The sequence below is a fragment of the Nicotiana tomentosiformis genome, chromosome 8, assembly GCF_000390325.3.
Source record: "Nicotiana tomentosiformis chromosome 8, ASM39032v3, whole genome shotgun sequence".
In the NCBI taxonomy this organism is placed as follows: domain Eukaryota; kingdom Viridiplantae; phylum Streptophyta; class Magnoliopsida; order Solanales; family Solanaceae; genus Nicotiana; species Nicotiana tomentosiformis.
The window spans coordinates 8,275,626-8,282,932 of record NC_090819.1 but is presented as its reverse complement, the minus strand read 5'-3'; positions in this window follow the sequence as shown (position 1 = coordinate 8,282,932).

Below are 7,307 nucleotides of genomic sequence, written 5' to 3'. Positions count from 1 at the left end.
GAATTGGTCCTACGTCTGGAACAGAAAATATAGGAGCTGCAAGGGGAACTTGAGAAGGTCCGGAACTTGGCAAACCTTTCCCTCACCCTAAACGTCCCCGACCTTAACCAACAATACACAAACGCCCAAAACACATAAAATCCGCCAAATCCTCCTGCACCACATCAATACGCCACACCTCCTTAGAACCACAACCCTCCACCGATACCTATTCCTCAACAACGCCATCACCACCCAACTCAATACCCATAAACAATCACATACCACACCCATCAGAATGCACCACATCCTACTCCTGACCCGCAAAACTCAACCAATGACCACTATTACGCCCAGATTCCCGGAGTCCACCAAAGTAATCCTTTATATGTGGAAACCTTACCCCACACCCCACAACAGACCCTATATATATTCGAATCCACCGAGAAGGACCTACTCATCAAGAACATGGCAGAGGAACTCAAGAAACTTACTGGGAGAGTTCAAAGTGTCGAAGGGGGAAAAGGCATTAAGGGTTTGAATTATGAAGATTTGTGTATTGACCCAAATGTAGAATTGCCAGAGGGTTACAAACCTCCTAAGTTTGAAATGTTCGACGGAACTGGTGATCCGAAGGTGCACTTGAGAACATATTGTGACAAGCTTGTAGGAGTTAGCAGGGATGAAATAATCCGCATGAAGTTGTTCATGAGTAGCCTCACCGGAGACGCCCTATCTTGGTACATCAGACAGAACCCAAAGAAATGGGTTAATTGGGTGAGCATGGCATCAGATTTCATGGATCGGTTCAGGTTTAACATAGAAAATGCACCAGGCGTTTTCTACATTCAGAATCTCAAGAAGAGGCCAACAGAAACTTTCCGCGAGTATGCTACTCGGTGGAGGTCTGAAGCTGCAAAAGTAAGGCCAGCACTGGAAGAAGAACAGATGAATAAGTTCTTCGTCAGAGCTCAGGATCCGCAATGCTACGAAAGACTGATGGTTATTGAAAACCAGAAATTTTCTAACATCATCAAATTGGGAGAAAGAATAGAAGAAGGGATCAAAAGTGGAATGGTGACAAATTTTGAAGCACTCTAGGCTGCAAACAAAGCCTTACAATCAGGCGGTATTTCTAAAAAGAAGGAAATAGGGGCAGTAATGGTGGCCCAAGGTCCAAAGTCTCCTCTCGCATACCAAACACCCTCACCCACATATCAGCCTTTACCTCCCAGATACCAACAACCTACCGCCATTTACCATACTTATAACACCCAGCCAGCATACTACCACTCACCACCAGCCCGCCAAAACTACCAAAAACATAGACCAAATTTCGACTGCAGACCACCTAGACAATACACCTCAATTGTTGAACCTATAGACCAGTTGTACGAGAGACTGAAGGTTGTCGGTTATATCACTCTTATTCCCGTTGTTGCTATGGAAAACTCTTCCCAGTGGATTAATCCAAACAAGACATGTGTCTATCACTCAGGCATGAAAGGTCATACTATTTATGAGTGTCGTACTTTGAAGGATAAGATTCAGACATTAATTGACACTAAAGTCATACAGGCAAAGGAGGCTGCACCCAATGTCTGTAACAATCCTCTCCCAGATCACAGGGGTGGAGGAGTAAACATGATAGAGACCGATGAAGAATGGGACTCAGAGGGATAGACTCATTCGAGAAGGGGATAATTCTGAAACATCTCCGGTCACTCTCACACCTATCATGGTACAGACTCAGGCACCAATTGAAGTTGAGGTAGCTGCACCAACTCCGTTTGAGGTTGAATTAACAACGCCCTTCACCGTGATGGTAGCACCTACACCGTCTTATAAGTCTAATGATATACCATGGGATTATGTTGCGAAAGAAAGAAGGAAAGGAAAGGCAAAAATAGAAGTAACAGGTGCAGAGCAAGGCATGACCAGAACTGGTAGGATTTATACAACCGAGTATTTGGGAGGAACAAGCAAAGAAGCCGCCTCTAAACCGCCTATCATTGAGACTGGCCCAAATGATTTTTGGAGAAAGGTACAGGCAAGAGATTATTCTGTGGTTGATCATATGAATAAAATCCCTGCTCAAATATCCATGTTATCACTGCTGCAAAACTCTGATGCACATAGGAATGCCCTGATAAAGGTGTTGAATGAAGCCTATGTACCCAACAACATCACCAGTGGAGAGATGGCCAACATGGTAGGGCAAGTGTTGGAAAGCCACAAGATCACTTTTCATGAAGACGAGTTGCCACCAGAAAGACTAAGTCACAACAGGGCACTGCATATCACAGTGCAGTTTGAAGATAAGTTCATTCCCAGAGTCCTGATAGATGGGGGTTCGAGTCTCAACATATGTCCACTAACTACTCTAAAAAGATTGGGTAAAGGCCTGCACGAGATACGAGCATGAAGTATGAATGTGAAAGTATTTGATGGGTCTCAAAGGGCCACAATTAGGGAAACCAACCTCAGCCTACAGACGGACCCAACCTGGTTTGATATTCAGTTTCAAGTGTTGGACATATCTGTTACCTACAACTTATTATTGGGATGACCTTGGATACATGCCGTTGTGGCCGTAGCTGCTACTCTACATCATGTCGTGAAGTTTGAGTGGAACCATCAGGAAGTGATCATCCATAGGGACGGAGGTAATCCCATTTACACCAGTCAAACTGTTCCGGTCATCGAGAATAAAAGGAAGTTGGGTGGAGAAACATACCATCGCATTGAGCGCGTCAACGCAATTGAAAAGGACAAATTGTGGAGCAGTAAGATAGAAGGCATATTGGCATGGACAGGGTATGAGCCTGGCAAGGGTCTCTATAAGAATCTCCAGGGGATTACCAAACCGATACAGCTAAAGTGTCACGGCACAACTTTTGGGCTAGGGTATGAATACACCCGGCACGAGTATCAGAATTGGTCGCCACCGTGGCGTGATCCTTATTACCCTCTAGAGCAACCAGTACCACATTTGAGCCAGTCATTTCATCAAGCTGACATGATGTGGGAGTCCGAAGAAGATGAAGTTCTAGCTGGCATAAGGAATCTATTTTTGGAGGATGAAGACATAGATTGCGGTGCGATAGTTGAGGAGGGGGAAGGCCTCATTATTCAGACCGTGGAGGAGGGAGTTGTTCTCAAGAATTGGACTGTTGTACCATCAAGGGCCCGTCGAGTTCCTGGGTAGACTGGAAATTAGCATCGTTTATTTTGAAAGCAATTTTATGAGCATCTACGATATTTTCAGTATTTGTTTTTGAAATAATTTGCTCGAGTCATCAAGCCGTACGTGTTTGACATTTTCAAGATTTTTCTAATGCATTGTTATTTTTAGTATTTATTATTATTCCTTACATTTTTCTCTACAGCATTATTATTACCTATCCCGGTGAACCTACGCCTGTGACATGTCATGAGACAACGCAACATAAGGATAATGATTCAGAGGATCTGGAAGAGGATATAATACCCGAGGAAATTGTCAGAGAAGTAGAAAATTTTGAGAACAAGCCTAAGTCCAATCTGGACGAAACCGAGATAGTCAATTTGGGAAATTCCGAAACAGTCAAAGAAACTCGTATAAGCATTCACCTGTCACCATCAGAGAAAGAAGAGTACATCTGTTTCCTGAAAGAGTATGAAGATATTTTTGCATGGTCATTTGATTATATGACTGGTTTGAGCACATCTATAGTTGCTCATAAACTACCTACCAACCCTATGTGTCCGCCTGTAAAGCAGAAGCTCAGAAAGTTCAAGCCAGATATGAGTCTGAAAATAAAAGAGTAAGTCACCAAGCAGATCAAAGCTAAGGTTCTCAGAGTGGTTGAGTATCCAACCTGGTTGGCTAATATTGTGTCGGTTCCAAAGAAAGATGGGAAAGTCAGAGTATGTGTCGACTATCGGGATATAAACAGAGCAAGTCCTAAAGATAATTTCCCATTGCCCAATATACACATGTTGATCGACAATTGTACCAAGCATGAACTCCAGTCTTTTGTGGACTTCGCGGGATATCATCAGATCTGGATGGATGAAGAAGATGCCGAGAAAATAACCTTTATTTTGCCATGGGGAGTATACTGCTACAAAATAATGTTGTTTGATCTAACGAATGCTGGAGCTACCTATATGAGGGCCATGACAACCGTTTTTCACGACATGATACACAAAGAGATAGAGGTGTACGTGGATAACGTCATCATCAAATCCAAGAGAAGCACAGATCATATAGCAGATTTGAGGAAATTCTTCGATCGACTTCGAAGATACAACCTGAAACTAAATCCTGCAAAATATGCTTTCGGAGTCCCTGCCGGAAAGTTGTTAGGGTTCATCGTCAGCCGCCGAGGAATTGAGCTAGACCCGTCAAAGGTCAAGGCTATCCAAGATTTGCCACCTCCGAAGAACAAGAAAGATGTGATGAGTTTCTTGGGGCGTCTCAATTACATCAGCCGTTTCATAGCACAATCAACTGTGATTTGTGAACCGATTTTCAAAATGTTAAAGAAAGACGCTGCAACAAGTTAGACTGAAGAATGCCAGAAAGCTTTTGACAAAATCAAGGAATATTTGTACACACCACTAATACCGGTCCCGCCGGAACCTGGTAGACCTCTGCTACTCTATTTATCTATACCGGATGGGTCTTTCCGCTGTGTCTTGGGACAACACGACGAGACAGAAAGAAAGGAACATGCCATATACTATCTAAGTAAGAAGCTCACACCCTACGAAGCACGATATTCTTTGCTGGAGCGCACCTGCTACACTTTGACGTGGATAGCTCAGAAGTTGAGGCACTACTTCTGTGCCTACACCACATATCTTATATCAAGAATGGATCCGTTAAAATATATCTTCCAGAAACCCATGCCTACGGGAAAGTTGGCAAAATGGTAGATACTACTGAGTTTCGACATTATCTATATAACTCAGAAAGCGGTCAAGGGACAGGAATTAGCAGATCATCTGGCAGAAAATCCTGTAGGAGGAGAATACGAACCGTTAAAAATGTATTTTCCTGATGAAGAGATATCATTTGTAGGAGAAGAGAACACCGAAACCTACGACGGTTGGAGAATGTTCTTCGATGGGGCTGCAAATTTTAAATGAGTGGGTATCAGAGCTGTTTTGGTATCAGATACATGTCAACATTACCCGGTATCCGCAAAACTCAGATTTTCGTGCACCAACAATATGGCAGAATATGAGGCTTACATCTTGGGGCTCAATTTGGCCATTGACATGAACATTCAGGAATTGCTGGTAATTGGTGATTCAGACCTTTTGGTACATCAGGTTCTAGGAGAGTGGGCTGCAAATAATACCAAAATATTACCATATATGTACTATGTGCAAGAGTTGATGAAGAGATTCACAAAGATAAAGTTCAAACATGTTCCGAGAATCTAGAATGAGTTCGAAGACGCATTGGCCACCCTGTCTTCCATGATACAACACCCGGATAAGACGCACTAGGGCACTGCTTGAGGTCCATTTTGAATGAGTTCGCAGACGCATTAACCTCCCTAGTATAAGCACTGCTCGGGGTCCATTTTGAGACCCTTGTGAACTCTGACACACTAGGGCCTGAGATTCTTTGGCCATTTTCCTTACTACTCAGTTCTGTCCTTCTTTCTGCCTGTTGAATGTGCAAATTGACTTGTCTAAGTGATTGTTTCCTGGATCCTATGATCAAACCATGGTTGTTGGGTTTGGTTCGAGTTCTCCTATGGTTTTTTGGGCTATGTTGAGATTTGTGTGGAGAAAGAGCTTAGTTGAAGGCTTGTCAGTGTTGGGTATCTTTTGGGCCTGTCTTGGGCCTACTGTTATTGCTTGTACTACTTTATAATTTATTCATTATTGGGCCTGTAATAATTCTGTAATAACAATTGGGGTGATAGTGAAATTGGAAAATGGGTATCTCTTAATATTTGCATGAAAAAAGGTTAAAAACATGTTTATAGGATTTGTGTGATCTATTTGCTATTTGATTTGTTATATGTGAATCTCTTTGGGCACTATTAGAAATTATGTCATTAGGGGATCACACACTCACATAATTAGTATGTTGTCAATGCATGAGTATTCTATCTATTCTTGTGTCTACTGCTATGTGTTGCTAGACAGCATGCCTATAGGAAATAATTGCTAATGACTGCTCCTTAATCTGCTCAGTAGTTATCATGCCCATTGGATTTTAACTAATTAATTCGCTATTGCAATCTCATTGTCCATCTAGAAAGCATGCCTATAGGAGCTAATTGTATGAGAATCAATTCCAATCGCCAAGCTTTAGAAATCATGCCTATAGGACATCACTACTCGCTTTTCAAACGTTATTTTATTATTTATCCACACGATTATTAGGAAGCGTAATAATTTTGAGCATTTCCAATAAGTTCTGATGTTCCTTATTGTATAAATCACTTAGAAATCATGCCTATAGATGTGTCCACCGATAATCTGTAATAAGCCACTTAGCAGCATCTGGCATTTACTAATTGCTAATTTGGAAATCATTAGGTCTAAAAATGGCTTACGCATCTTAATCAGATCATCTAGAAACCATGCAAATAGAGTTTAATAACCGCAATCCCTTCAATTCTGAAAACTACCTAATATGTAAAATCTGTTTGCGTGTATTTGTTTACCTAATTACGGAGGCTAATTGCAGTCCTATTAGTTTTGAATTGTCGCCTAGTTTTAACATTTTTGAGCAGCCTAAGTCAAGTCTAGAACCACCCAAAAATAGAGGTCCAAATGCCTCCTGGATCATAGGCATGGGACGGGTAGTGCACGCATGAGGCACGATTTAGAATCAACTAGTGTGCTTTAGGTAATAACTTAAAGATAGTAATTGGGTAGCAGGAGATGATAGTCTGTGCCCGCTGAATAATACGAGTAACACTTTATCTTGAGGGAGTTACGAAGTATTATTTATGTTGCACGGGGTGATCCTTTAGGCTAAAAAACTTAGGACCCATCATCTTATCTTTGAATCAAGTGTTTCTATTTATTCAAAGTCTTTGATAATCAAACATCCCAAACTTCTTATTTTCTCTGTCTTTATTTATCTGACTAATTCATATAATTCAAGTTCGGTCAGAACCAACAGTTGTGGACGTCAAAGAGTGCCTAGCACCTTTTCTTCGAGGTAATTTCGAGCCCTTACCCGATCTTTGGTGATGCAAACTAGTCAAACCTGAGTCATATACAAATAGGTGCCCTAACGCACCTTAAAAACTGTTAAGTGGCGACTCTCCTCTTTTAATACCTCCTTAAAAGAGTTGTCATATGTCGAA